Source organism: Pseudophryne corroboree, chromosome 3, assembly GCF_028390025.1.
Source record: "Pseudophryne corroboree isolate aPseCor3 chromosome 3, aPseCor3.hap2, whole genome shotgun sequence".
Taxonomy (NCBI): domain Eukaryota; kingdom Metazoa; phylum Chordata; class Amphibia; order Anura; family Myobatrachidae; genus Pseudophryne; species Pseudophryne corroboree.
This window is the reverse complement of record NC_086446.1, coordinates 764,422,404-764,436,173: the sequence shown is the minus strand read 5'-3', so window position 1 is coordinate 764,436,173 and position 13,770 is coordinate 764,422,404.

Here is a 13,770-nt window from a genome sequence, read left to right as displayed (position 1 = left end):
CCTCTATAAAGAGTTGTGTGTTACTCCCACAGCTATTGGGTCAGAAAAAAAAGGATTAAATAGATGCGTTCACTTCATTCTAACACTGTGAAGTCCTAGTTCTTTCACAACCAAAGATTCAGATAAAGATATAAATTAAATATTTATTATAAAAATAAACCAATATAAAATACACTTTGTTTAGCACAAGCTCAGATATAAAACATAATTCGTGATCCCTATCCTCACTGAATAGCAACGTGTATACATTTTAGAGCTCACATAAATTGCATATAGTGTTTCGACAGACGTTAAGAGCAATGATGCAGTTTGAATGGCTGACAGCAGTCCAAATGTAGCAACAATTGCAACACTGTTGCCAAGACTGCTGTATAAAGCTGTTTAGTTGTTAGTGCTGCATTCAGACTGCAAATGCCGGATCCTACCCGGTAAGACAAACATGTACTTACCGGGTAGGATCCGGCATTTGCGCTCCGTTGCAGGCTTTCCGACCCGGCAATATACCGGGTCGGTTGCCATAACAACGGAGTGCGCAGCAGCAGCAGGGGCGGGGGTGGAGGCCGCGCCGGGAGATGAGCTCATCTCCTGCGCCGCCTCTCCCTATCTTGTGAATGGGAACCGTGTCGCATCGACGCGGCTCCCATTCACACCGCACCTGACCCGGTAATCAACCCGGGTAAAATCCTTCTTTTTTATCGGGTTGAATTACCGGGTCAGGCGACCTGCTAATTCAGCCAGTGTGCTTTCACATCGCACACTGACCCGGGTCGACACGGCAATATGCCGTGTCGATAGCGGGTTATTTGTGCGATGTGAAAGGGGTCTAAGTGAAACACAGTTGCTGAATATGAATAAAATTGCTGAAGGCAATTATAGGCTCTAAAATGTTGGGCTGTATTGTGAATCTTTGAAAAAGTCACGGGTTGCGTGACGAAACGCGTCAGGACTCCTCCCCCTTTCTCACTGATCGACCGCATGCTCTGGGACACTCCTCACAGCCCTAATCCACCGGCTACAGGAGCAAGCGGTACGCGTCCCAGCATAGGATGAAGCCGACGTGCGAGTTCCGTGCGGCTGTAGTGGTCTATCATCAGCCTCTCTCCCTCTCATAACCAACGGACGGTGCACGTCCAGGGAGCACTGGAGGAGCTTCACTAAACGCTGGATCCCTGTAGCGGCTTCCATTTAATCAGCCGCACACCTGCCTTTCCCCACACACTGCAGCGGGCGGTGCACGCCCAGGGGAATTAAGCTTATAACAGTGGGATCCCTGCCTGCACAGACAAACCCTCCAACTCTACAACCCATTGGGCATTTTTAACTCACCCGAGGACGCTCGGGTCCTTTAGTCCTATTGGAGAGCTAATTCAACACTCTATTTCTATTTATATACCGGCTTCTGGAACTCTGAGGTGATTCACAATACAGCCCAACATTTTAGAGCCTATAATTGCCTTCAGCAATTTTATTTATATTCAGCAACTGTGTTTCACTTAACAACTAAACAACTTTATACAGCAGTCTTGGCAACAGTGTTGCAATTGTCGCTACATTTGGACTGCTGTCAGCTATTCAGTCTGCATCATTGCTCTTAACGTCTGTCGAAACACTATATGCAATTTATGTGAGCTCTAAAATTAATACACGTTGCTATTCAGTGAGGATAGGGATCACGAATTATGTTTTATATATGAGCTTGTGCTAAACAAAGTGTATTTTATATTGGTTTATTTAGATAATAAATATTTCATTCATATCTTTATCTGACTCTTTGGTTGTGAAAGAACTAGGACTTCAGTGTCAGAATGAAATGAGCGCCTCTATTTAACCTGTGTATAATGCTCACATGTATATACTGCTGCACCTGTGTATAATGCCCACATGTATATACTGCTGCACCTGTGTATAATGCCCACGTGTATATACTGCCGCGCCTGTATATATAAGGTCCCACACTTGGCAATGCATGTCTGAGCACAAACCAAGTATGAAGACAAAGGAATTGTCTGTAGACCTCCGAGACAGGAATGTCTCGATGCACAAATCTGGGGAAGGGTACAGAAAAACATCTGCTGCTCTGAAGGTCCCAGTGAGCACATTGGCCTCCATTATCCATAAATGGAAGAAGTTCGGAACCACCACTCTTCCTAGAGCTGGCCAGCCATCTAAACTGAGCGATCAGGGGAGAAGGGCCTTAGTCAGGGAGGTGACAAAGAACCCAATGGTCACTCTGTCAGAGCTACAGCATCCCCCTGTGGAGAGATGAGAACCTTCCAGAAGGACAACCATCTCTGCAGCAATTCACCAATCAGGCCTGTATGGTAGAGTGACCAGACGGAAGCCAATCCTTAGTAAAAAAACACATGGCAGCCTGCCTGGAGTTTGCCAAACTGCAACCGAAGGACTCCCAGACCACGAAAAACAAAATTCTTTTGGTCTGATGAGACAAAGCTTGAACTCCAGGTGTCATGTTTTGAGGAGACCAGGCACCGCTCATCACCAGGCCAATACCATCCCTACAGCGAAGCATGGTGGTGGCAGCATCATGCTGTGGGGATGTTTTTCAGCGGCAGGAAGTGGGAGACTAGTCAGGATAGAGGGAAAGATGAATGCAGCAGTGTACATAGACATCATGGATGAAAACCTGCTCAAGAGCGCTCTTGACCTCAGACTGGGGCAACGGTTCATCTTTCAGCAGTACAACGATATCAAAGGAGTGGCTTCAGGACAACTCTGTGAATATCCTTGAGTGGCCCAGCCAGAGCTCAGACTTGAATCCTATTGAACATCTCTGGAGAGATCTGAAAATGGCTGTGCACCGACGCTTCCTGTCCAACTTGATGGAGCTTGAGAGGTGCTGCAAAGGGGAATGGGCAAAACTTACCAAAGATAGGTGTGCCAAGCCTGCGGCACCATATTCAAAAAGACTTGAGGCTGCAATTGCTGCCAAAGGTGCATCAACAAAGTATTGAGCAAAGGCTGTGAATACTTATGTACATGTGATTTCTTGTTTTTTTTTATTATTAATAAATTTGCAAAAAGCTCACAAAAACTTTTTTCACATTGTCATTATGGGGCATTGTGTTTAGAATTTTGAGGGGAAAAAAATGAATTTATTCCATTTTGGAATGAGTTTGTAACATAAAAAAATGTGGAAAAAGGGAAGCGCTTTGAATACTTTCCAGATGCACTGTATATACTGCTGCGCCTGTGTATATGTCAGGTCCGGGTGTTTTTGTGAATCCGTTAACCTGGAACCAACCACAGGTGTAGGTGCTGGGGTATGAAGAAAACAGGGAGGACGAAGGAAGTTCCGTTTCATATATTTATTAAAGTAACAATTCAGTAAGGAGTTAAATGACTAGTTGTTAATCATCATTATACTGAAGTATTGCAGGAATGGCAGAAATAATATGCAAGAGAAAACTCAGAAATAAATAAAAGAAATGTTCATGGAAACATATGCAAAAACAAGCTGAAGAATAAATGTTGAATTGTCCAAATATAAACAAGCTTTGATGCTGAGCTGCAGATTGTGTTTAACTGGTTAATGCAGACATGGAGAATTAACTGTAAGAATTTGCAATGGAGTTTTAAGAGTTAACTGAGAGACTGTGAAGAATTATCCTTGTAATGACAACATAGAAAATAAAAGTACTGAATTGGGTTACTTGCGGGTTCCGGAGATCACTGTGAAACTGTAGTAGATGACAAGGTGATGAATGGGTTAAATGCAGAGTTGAACAAACGAACAGCTGAGGGAATTGGAATCCTCCAGACTTTGTATGAAAGGCAGACAGACAAGGTAACCTCATGCAGGACACTGGGAATCCAAGTATTTCCAATAGGTGTGCAATTGACTGATAGCACAATGGAGAGCCGGTGAATCTTTGGCAGTGAAGGCTGCAAACGGACCTCTGGGAACGGAGGCGATATCTGGACCACGGGAATCACACAGGAATGCACGGAGAGAGCTCAGAGCTAGAGCACAGCATTGATACAACAAAGCACTGGCCCAGAGTAACATAATCCCAGCCTACTTAAAGGCAGCACAAGCACGGGATTGGCTTACACCTGCTCACAGGTGTTTTCACAAGTGCTCAGTATTAGCTATTTGGTCTCCAACATGGCCACCTCCTATACAGCAGACACACCGCAGTGCCTTAGGCCATTTGGTCCCCGCACTCACAGTTCCCAGACTCTGCATTACCTGTGCCATTGATCACGCCGTGTCCCCACACGGGCGCACAGCACCGCGAGCAACCGCACTGGCAACGGATGAACCCCAGAACCCGCAAAGGTGAGAGACCGGTTCGTGACAGTATAATGCCCACATGTATATACTGCTGCACCTGTGTATAATGCCCACATGTATATACTGCTGCACCTGTGTATAATGCCCACAAGTATATACCACTGCAGCCTAAGGTTGGTTCTACTTGTGCAGTCTCACTGGCAGGCTTGGACTGGCCCACAGGGGTACAGGGGAAACCACCGGTGGGCCCCACTGCCTGGGTTTCCATCTCCTGCTCTAAGGATCAGGTTCTAGACTGTGCACTTGAATTATACATTATACATATGTTACCTTATACAGGACTATGGTGTATTTTATACAGTGCATTGCTGTTATTAATCTGGTACATTATCATGCATGCAGCAGCTAAATTTATTGTATATATTTGAGAGCCCCAGACGTTGCACTCTCTAATGGTTAGTCAAACCAATGAGGTGGCAGGCCACACCCCCTCTGCAGACTGACCACACCCCTAACATGGGGCCCTACCACTGCAATTTCCCGGTGGGCCCTAGATGCCCCAGTCCGACACTGCTCACTGGTAATGCGTTTAACTCTCAGCATCTGAGAGTAAGGTAATGAATGTTTTAAAGCTGGTGGATGGAAACAATCATAGGTTAACACAGTATTGCGATCTGTCTCTTTAACAAACAATGATGTTGAAATATATCCCTCCTTAAGCGAAATACAAACATCCAAATAGTTAACTTTTTCTATGCTTATGTTGTAAGTAAGCTTAAGCATTGTGTTTATCTAGGATATTTTTACAAGGAGGATTCAGGTTACCACATTTGCAGGCAACTAAATAAACAGTAATGCAAAATACAAGAGCTAATACATTGCAACAGAGACCAAATAAGATATCTGATAAGCAGCCCATTCCATGGGTATGTCATTACACTAATACACACTTGCCTACCTGACCCTCTCCATGAGGGAGAAAATGCTCTGTTCCTGGACTTTCCTGGTAATGTATGATTGCCATCACCTGTGGTGAAACACCTTTCTTATCAATTAACTAGCTCACCACAGGTGATGGCAATCATACATTACCAGGAAAGTCCAGGACAGAGCATTTTCTCCCTCATGGAGAGGGTCAGGTAGGCAAGTATGCACTAATGCCAGTAATGGGTTAAATAAAAAAATGAAATCATTATGGCCCATACACTAGGGAGATGTATCTCAGCAATGACTTGCATGCAATTTTCCGGCAATCTGGCCGGGAGCTTCCCAGGAGGCCTGCAATTGCGATTTCATACTTTACTTAAGTGTATTTTTACATGTGATTTATCTCAGGCAATCTAACGCACTGCTATCTATCTCATGCCATATATCTCAAAGGCCTTTTTTAACCTGCAATTTCACATGTGATTGATCTGATGGGGTGGGCTTAAATTATTATATATAAACAGCAGCCAGAGGAGAACAACCCTTGCATATGGTTGATGATACATTCCAGGAGTTCCTGGCTCTGGTGACACCCTATATTCAGGAGGCAGGATACCAAGATGCAGAGGACCATTCTGCCTGAGGAGAGAATGACGGCTACCTTGAGGTATCTGGCTACCGGCCGTTCACTGGAAGCTCTAAATTTTGGGACTCTCACCTCTGCAAAAACTTTGGGGCCTATCATTCCTGACACCTATAGGGCCATTGATAAGGTGCTACAGAACCAGTATATTAAGGTAAAGAACAACACGACACACTTGTTTACTTGATTAGTGAAAAATTTTATCGGAGGAAAAAACATCCAAAAAAGTGCACTACAAATGCCAATATGGCATATATTTTCACTGTAGCCAACATGGCTTAAGTGGTAAAAATTTTTGCTAAAGTAGCATACAACAAGTCAAAAAGTGCTTTTTATTGCCAACGTGACATATATTTGCACTGTAGCCAATATGGCTTTCAACAACCAAAAATACACAAAAACAGTATAAAATACACAAACTATCATAGTACAGGGATTGGGTAAAAGCCATGTCCAGAGCCCCCTACGTCACACCGTACTGTATTCCTGCACCAATCCCAGCAATTTTGGAGAAAGTACTGCACATCCCCGTACGTCACGGGTTGTGGGGTCTCCAGCCTGGTGGAGTGTATATGTCTGCGGTCATTGCGGCACCCCGGAAGAGAGAGCTTACAGCATCTCTGTATGGTCTAGGTTATTCCGGTTTGTAAAAACATCCCTGGATCATGCAGAACAGCTGTAATCTCCTCTTCCCTTTCTCCACAATGACTGCTGACACATAAACCCCCCAGGCAAAGAACAACCCCCCCCCCCAGATGGGAACCTGCAGTAGTTTCTCCAAAAAGTGCCCAAGATTAGTGTGGGTGTTCAGTACGGTGTGGCGTTTGAGGATCTAGGCCTGTCTGGTTTTTAGCCAAACCCTGTAATTCCCAATAAATATGGGGCGGTAAACATAGTCCTAACATGGGAGGGATATATGGTGTTTTGGTTGCAGAATGGACCCAGAGACTATACACATGCTGTAAAGTGTAGAGTCAGTGGTCTCGAGCCCATGACAATGCACTTGCATCATGTGTGTATCCTCCCCCCGAACTCTGCAACCAAAGCACCATATATCACCACACCTCACCATATTTATTGGGAATATAAAATATTACTTTAAAAAAACCCAAAAATGCATCATCCTCACCCTCCAGCAGAGCAGTAAAAAAAGATCTAGGGAAGATGGGTGGGGAAGTAGGCTCGGCATGGGCGGAAGGAAGAGGCGTTGAAACGGTGTGTGAAATAGGCTGGAGTTGGGTGGGAGGAATAAACTGAGAGTGGGTGGGAGGGGTAGGCTGTGGTGGGGCCATATAATCTGAGCTGACGGTGGAACGGTGAGCGATCACTGTATCATCACTCAGATGGCCTTTCCTCATCATAAACACCATCTTATGGGCCAGTCGCTCATAATGTTCAACTTAGTCAAGAAGGGCATCATGGGTACACCTTGCTATGTATGTTCCAAACTCTGAAAAATGGTCTGGAGGGTTTAACGATCTCTTGATTTGCTGGTAGCAAGCAGCTTCCTCCTCATACTCCTGGGTGTTTTTGTGCTTGTGTCTTCTTTTGTGAGAAGATTGTGGACGGGGTGTAGGAGGCACAGGTGGACTTGTTTGATGTGCTGGCGGAGTTTGTGTGGTGTCCTCTGGTTCCACCAAAACAGGTCTGGGGTGCTGGACATTTCTGTCTCCAAAGTTGTAAACTGGGGTAAAAAGACAAAAAGTTAACATGTAATTTATAATTATTTTTTTCCCTAGTTCCCTGCGAGTGTTGAAGAGTGGAAAGATAACGGGCAGTATTTTGAACATAGGTGGAATTTCCCTAATTGTGGTGGAGCCATCAATGGGTAACACATCCGCATTAACACACCTGTCGACAGCGGATTGATGTACTAAAATTACAAGAGGTACTTTAGCATCATTCTGATGGCAGTGGTAAATGCAAACTACAGGTTTCTCTTCGTTGATGTTGGTAAGAATGGCCGGGCCACAGATGGTGGTTCCAAGAACACTGCCTTTTATGAGACGCTTAACTCAAAGCAGATGAACCTGGCTTCTAGAGGAGAAACGGCATGGCCTCAATTTTCAGAACACTCAAACAAGCCAGTATAGGACAATGGTCACAGCAGCAGCACCGGAAGAGGAGGATTCACCAAGCACCTTCTCTTCTCTCCAAGGGAACTGCTCGTGCAAACCAGATGAGAGAGAAGTATCTGGCCTATTTTAATGGCGTAGGCGCAGGCCACTGGCAGGAGACTGCAATAACGTCACGTGAGTGTGTGTGGTGGATTGGTGGCCAAGGTTAACAATTAAAGTCAATTACTAAATCCTTACAGAAGCAGACTTCGAAGTTTCACCCGTTTCACTCTCCGCTGCGTCTGGCCTTGGGATGGAGGAGAATCTACTCCTTGTTGGGGCTGCCTCATCAAGGAAGGACATCTGGCTGTAATACCATAATGTAGGCATATAGATTTGGTCAGTGCCTGCCCCGGACCAGTTTGAATCCCCGTGCTTTTTCTGTTCTGTTTAGTAGACTGAGCGAAGGTTGTGCCATTTTTTTTTTTTACCCACTCCAATTCAGCTGCCGCAAAGAATGGCTTGCTAAATTCCACCAGCTCCTCATTGGTGGAAAGGCGTTCGGCCTTATTGGAGTAATCCTTCGACTTGACTTTCCACAAGCATTCCTTGGATTGTACCAGCTCAATGAAGCCAGTGATGAAATCCAAATTTTTGTCAACAGACATATCTGAAAAAAATGAGCGAGGCAAAACTTATTTTTTGTTTTATCACTTTGTTATGTAGAAATGTTGTAGTTCATGGTTAATGTTGTTAAAATTAAAAAAAAAATAAAGTTTGGATGGAAAAAAATGTGTCATTAATTAGCACCAATAGGTTCATTAAACACTTTGGCACAACAGTAGGAATATGGGCCACAATAGGGCTACAGTTTAGGTAATGAGGATGGCCACATAAGCAGGATGCACATGTTATGGGGGGTCGTCTTCAGTTTGCTGGCGGCCGGGCTCCCGACGACCAGCATACCGACAACTTTTCTCCCTCTTGGGGGTCCACGACCCCCCTGGAGGGAGAATAGATAGCGTGGCACACATAGCGTACCACCGTGCCCGCAAGGGGCTCATTTGCACTCGCCCAGCTGTCAGTATGCCGGCGGTCGGGATTCCGGCGCCGTTATGCTGGCTGCCGGGAGCCCGACCACCAGCATAACATACTACACCTGTTATGGGGTTTGGGGGAAGGTGGGCAGTGGACAAGCAGTGTACCTAATACTGTTTACAAGCAATACTTTGTAGCTAGTGGGATTGGTGCAGATGCTGAGTGCTGGTAGTCACTTGCAATCTGATTGCACTCCATTTGGAAGAAGGAATCACAAGTAGCAGTGTGCTGTCCCGTTCTGCTGCTGCTGGTGCTGCTGCTGGGCGTGTGTGTGAGAGTGTCCAAGCTGCCAGTCTAGAGACTTCTGTGATGAATCGCATGCGTCTGGATCGCAAGTGTTCAAAAGCCCTGCTATGTGCACCTATTTCCATGCAACGGCGATAAATATTACGTGCAGCACGTGTGATCTGCTATTGCGATGGGAGACACGGAGCGCGCATTGCATCGCAATCACAAGGAAAGTACATGCAATTTGACATTTATCAAGCTATCCGTCTCAGGAACTCGTCGCAATTGCATTGAAACGTGCAATATTTCACTAGTGTATGGGGCCCTTTACTCTGGTAAGGCTTACCCTATTATGTTCCCATTGACATGTACATCTTAGTATGTCATTTACGCTCTGTCTTGCCCATGTGGTAAATACTACGTGGGCAAGACAGAGTGTCAGTTTAGAGAGCGGATGGCTAACCATCGTAAAGCTATCAGAACTGCTTTGAATACAGGAACCACAGATCAGCCAGTAGCGCATCATTGCCTGGAAGCTGGTCACAGTTTGGCAAGTATCTGTTCAAAATGTATTGATCATGTGCCCCCTTTGCGACGTGGTGGTAATCGTGGAAAACGATTGCTATAATTAGAAAGTCGCTGGATACATAAACTAGATACATTGGCCCTCATTCCGAGTTGATCGCTCGTTCTTTTTCATCGCATCGCAGTGAAAATCCGCTTAGTACGCATGCGCAATGTTCGCACTGCGACTGCGCCAAGTTATTTTGCTATGAAGAAAGTATTTTTACTCACGGCTTTTTCTTCGCTCCGGCGATCGTAGTGTGATTGACAGGAAATGGGTGTTACTGGGCGGAAACACGGCGTTTTAGGGGCGTGTGGCTGAAAACGCTACCGTTTCCGGAAAAAATGCAGGAGTGGCCGGAGAAACGGGGGAGTGTCTAGGCGAACGCTGGGTGTGTTTGTGACGTCAAACCAGGAACGACAGGCACTGAACTGATCGCACAGGCAGAGTAAGTGTGGAGCTACTCTAAAATTGCTAAGTAGTTTGTGATCGCAATATTGCGAATACTTCGGTCGCAATTTTAAGAAGCTAAGATACACTCCCAGTAGGCGTAGGCTTAGCGTGTGTAACTCTGCTAAATTCGCCTTGCGACCGATCAACTCGGAATGAGGGCCATTATCTCCTAAGGGGCTTAATGAAACCCTAGGATTGCATTGCTTTTTGTGAAACATATAATCATTGCAGGGGATTCGTTGCAGACACACCACAGTAGATTTTATAAATACTTAATTGTGTTGGGTAAATAATAGAATACATTAGGTTGACAAGTGTACTATAAAGCTGATAATTCGATCGATTTTTTATTGACTGTATGTTTGTTTTTAATCTGTAATTGTTGTATATGTGTTTTTAATGGTGGTGTTTTACCTATATAGTGTATGAATGTCATGGGAATTGGTATATATATATCTTATATGTATGGTGCTACAGAGGCACTTGTAAATGGATTACTGCTGCTAGGTACAGTGAGGGGAGTGCCTATCACAGGTGAATACAACTACGAGTGATTAGGGGGAGTGTCTGTTTGTATAAGATCCTTGTATGAAAACAATGTGTTTAATCCCTAATGACAGGCAGTAGCTCAAAACATGTGTTGGATTATTTTCAATAAAACGTTGCAAGCAGAATCAAGACTCGTGAGTGCCGCCCTCACAAGTCTTTACTACACACTTGGGATGCAGTACCCTAAAGGAGGGCACCGAGGTAGTATCATTACATACCTCCCAACATGACCCTCTCCAGGAGGGACACAATGCTCTGCTCCTGGACTTCCCTCTTAATTTATGATTGCCATCACCTGTGCTGAAACACCTTTCTTATCAATGCACCTGTTCAGCACAGGTGCCGGCAATCATAAATGAAGAGAAAAGTCCAGAAGCAGAGCATTGTGTCCCTCCTGGAGAGGGTCATGTTGGGAGGTATGTCATTATCTTTCAACAAAGAGTGCCAGGCATTACAGCTATATATCTCCTATATAACAGTCCAGATCTGGGACTCTGTGCATGGGCCTCTAATGCTGGGCGTGGCTAGGAGCTCTCATTGGGTTATTGGCAGGTCTATCACACCCAGTCCACAGCTTATTGGTCAAGAAATGCCCTCCCAAACAGGTTACATCCAATGGGATGCTCTGCCATTTAGCTGCTGTGTTTTCATAGATCAGGATTAGCAATGGGGCTGATGGAGCAGCAGCTCCACACCCCAAAATAGGCCCACTGCATCTGCAGCAACATATCCTCCAATAATTCAGACCCTCCAACATGACCCGCCCCACTAGGTACAAAATGCTCTGTTTCTGGACTTCCCTCTTAATTTATTATTGCCATCACCTGTGAAGAAACAGCTTTCTTATCATATAACTAGTTCAACACAGGTGATGGAAATCATAACTTAAGAGGGAAGTCCAGGAACAGAGCATTTTGTACCTAGTGGGGCGGGTCATGTTGAAGGGTCTGATAATTTACACATAAAAATTGATCCAAATTCGAAAAGGGGGCATGGCTATGGGAACAGCAGCGTGGTCACACCCCTTTTCCTATACTTTCACTGGAAGTTTGTAGAGTCAAAAATCGGTACAGACCATAAAAAAAAGGTACTGTACCTGCCAAAAAGGTCCAGCTGGAGGGTATGCCACTGCATCTGCAGCAAGTGTCTGCGCTGTGGATATGGAAGAAAAAGACCTTTTACTGCAGCGTCCTATGTCCTACTGCCAGTCCGCCTGCCCCCTCCGCCATCAACAATCCCCACTCCCTAGCCGCAGCGCAGGTGGAACAAGAGCTTCTGCATTCACCGGCATAGATGTGTATGAAAGCGACGCAGCGGAAGGCTTTCATAGCCCTCCCTGCGCCACATACTCATTTTGCCCTGGAGCCTCCTCTGCATGTGATGTCACAGAAGTGCCTCCCCGCCACAGCCGCGCCCAGATCCCTAGAGGCCCTGACTCCGCAACACAGCACCTGGGCTGCCGGCCTGGAAGCCCCGAGATGGCTAATGTGACGGATAGAGTGGGTGATATCAAGGAGGGTAGTGTCTGGACGCTGAATCAATGTAAAAGGTGACAGTGTTGTGCAGTGCAGTGGGTGTGCAGTCAGGGCCGTGCTAGGGTGTTCGGCGCCCCCCTACAAACTATAAATTTGCACCCTTGCATACTTTACAAAGGCACAGCGCACATAATACCCCCTGTAGTAGAGAAACTTACACATGTAATGCCCATTGTACCAGAGACGCTTACACATGTAACGCACCTGAACCAGTGACGCTTACACATGTAATGACCCCCTTTACTAGTGACGCTTACACAAGTAGCACCCCCTGTAGCAGTGACATTTACACATGTATCGCCTCCTGTACCAGTGCCGCTTACACGCGTAATGCCCTCTGTACCAGTGCCGTTTAGACACTTAACGGCCTCTGTACCAGTGTCGCTTAGACACGTATCTGTGCCACTTAGACATGTAACGCCCCTGTACCAGTGCCGCTTAGACATGTAACGCCCCCTGTACCAGTAACGTTTACACATGTAATGCCCCCCTGTACCAGTGCCGCTTATACACGTAATGCCTCCTGTACCAGTGATGCTTACACACATTATTCTACATATTCTTCATTAGTCTACAACCCACACACGTGGCTCAGGTAGTGCAGCTCATCCAGGATGGCACATCAATGCGAGCTGTGGCAAGAAGGTTTGCTGTGTCTGTCAGCGTAGTGTCCAGAGCATGGAGGCGCTACCAGGAGACAGGACAGTAAATAAGGGGACGTGGAGGAGGCCGTAGGAGGGCAACAACCCAGCAGCAGGACCGCTACCTCCGCCTTTGTGCAAGGAGGAGCACTGCCAGAGCCCTGCAAAATGACCTCCAGCAAGCCACAAATGTGCATGTGTCTACTCAAACGATCAGAAACAGACTCCATGAGGGTGGTATGAGGGCCTGACGTCCACAGGTGGGGGTTGTGCTTACAGCCCAACACCGTGCAGAACGTTTGGCATTTGCCAGAGAACACCAAGATTGGCAAATTCGCCGCTGGCGCCCTGTGCTCTTCACAGATGAAAGCAGATTCTCACTGAGCACATGTGACAGAGTCTGGAGACACCAAGGAGAACGTTCTGCTGCCTGCAACATCCTCCAGTATGACCAGTTTGGCAGTGGGTCAGTAATGGTGAGGGGTGGCATTTCTTTGGGGGGCCGCACAGCCCTCCATGTGCTCGCCAGAGGTAGCCTGACCGCCATTAGGTACCGAGATGAGATCCTCAGACCCCTTGTGAGACCATATGCTGGTGCGGTTGGCCCTGGGTTCCTCCTAATGCAAGACAATGCTAGACCTCATGTAGCTGGAGTGTGTCAGCAGTTCCTGCAAGACGAAGGCATTGATGCTATGGACTGGCCCGCCCGTTCCCCAGACCTGAATCCAATTGAGCACATCTGGGACATCATGTCTTGCTCCATCCAGGAGTTGGCAGATGCTTTAGTCCAGGTCTGGGTGGAGATCCCTCAGGAGACTA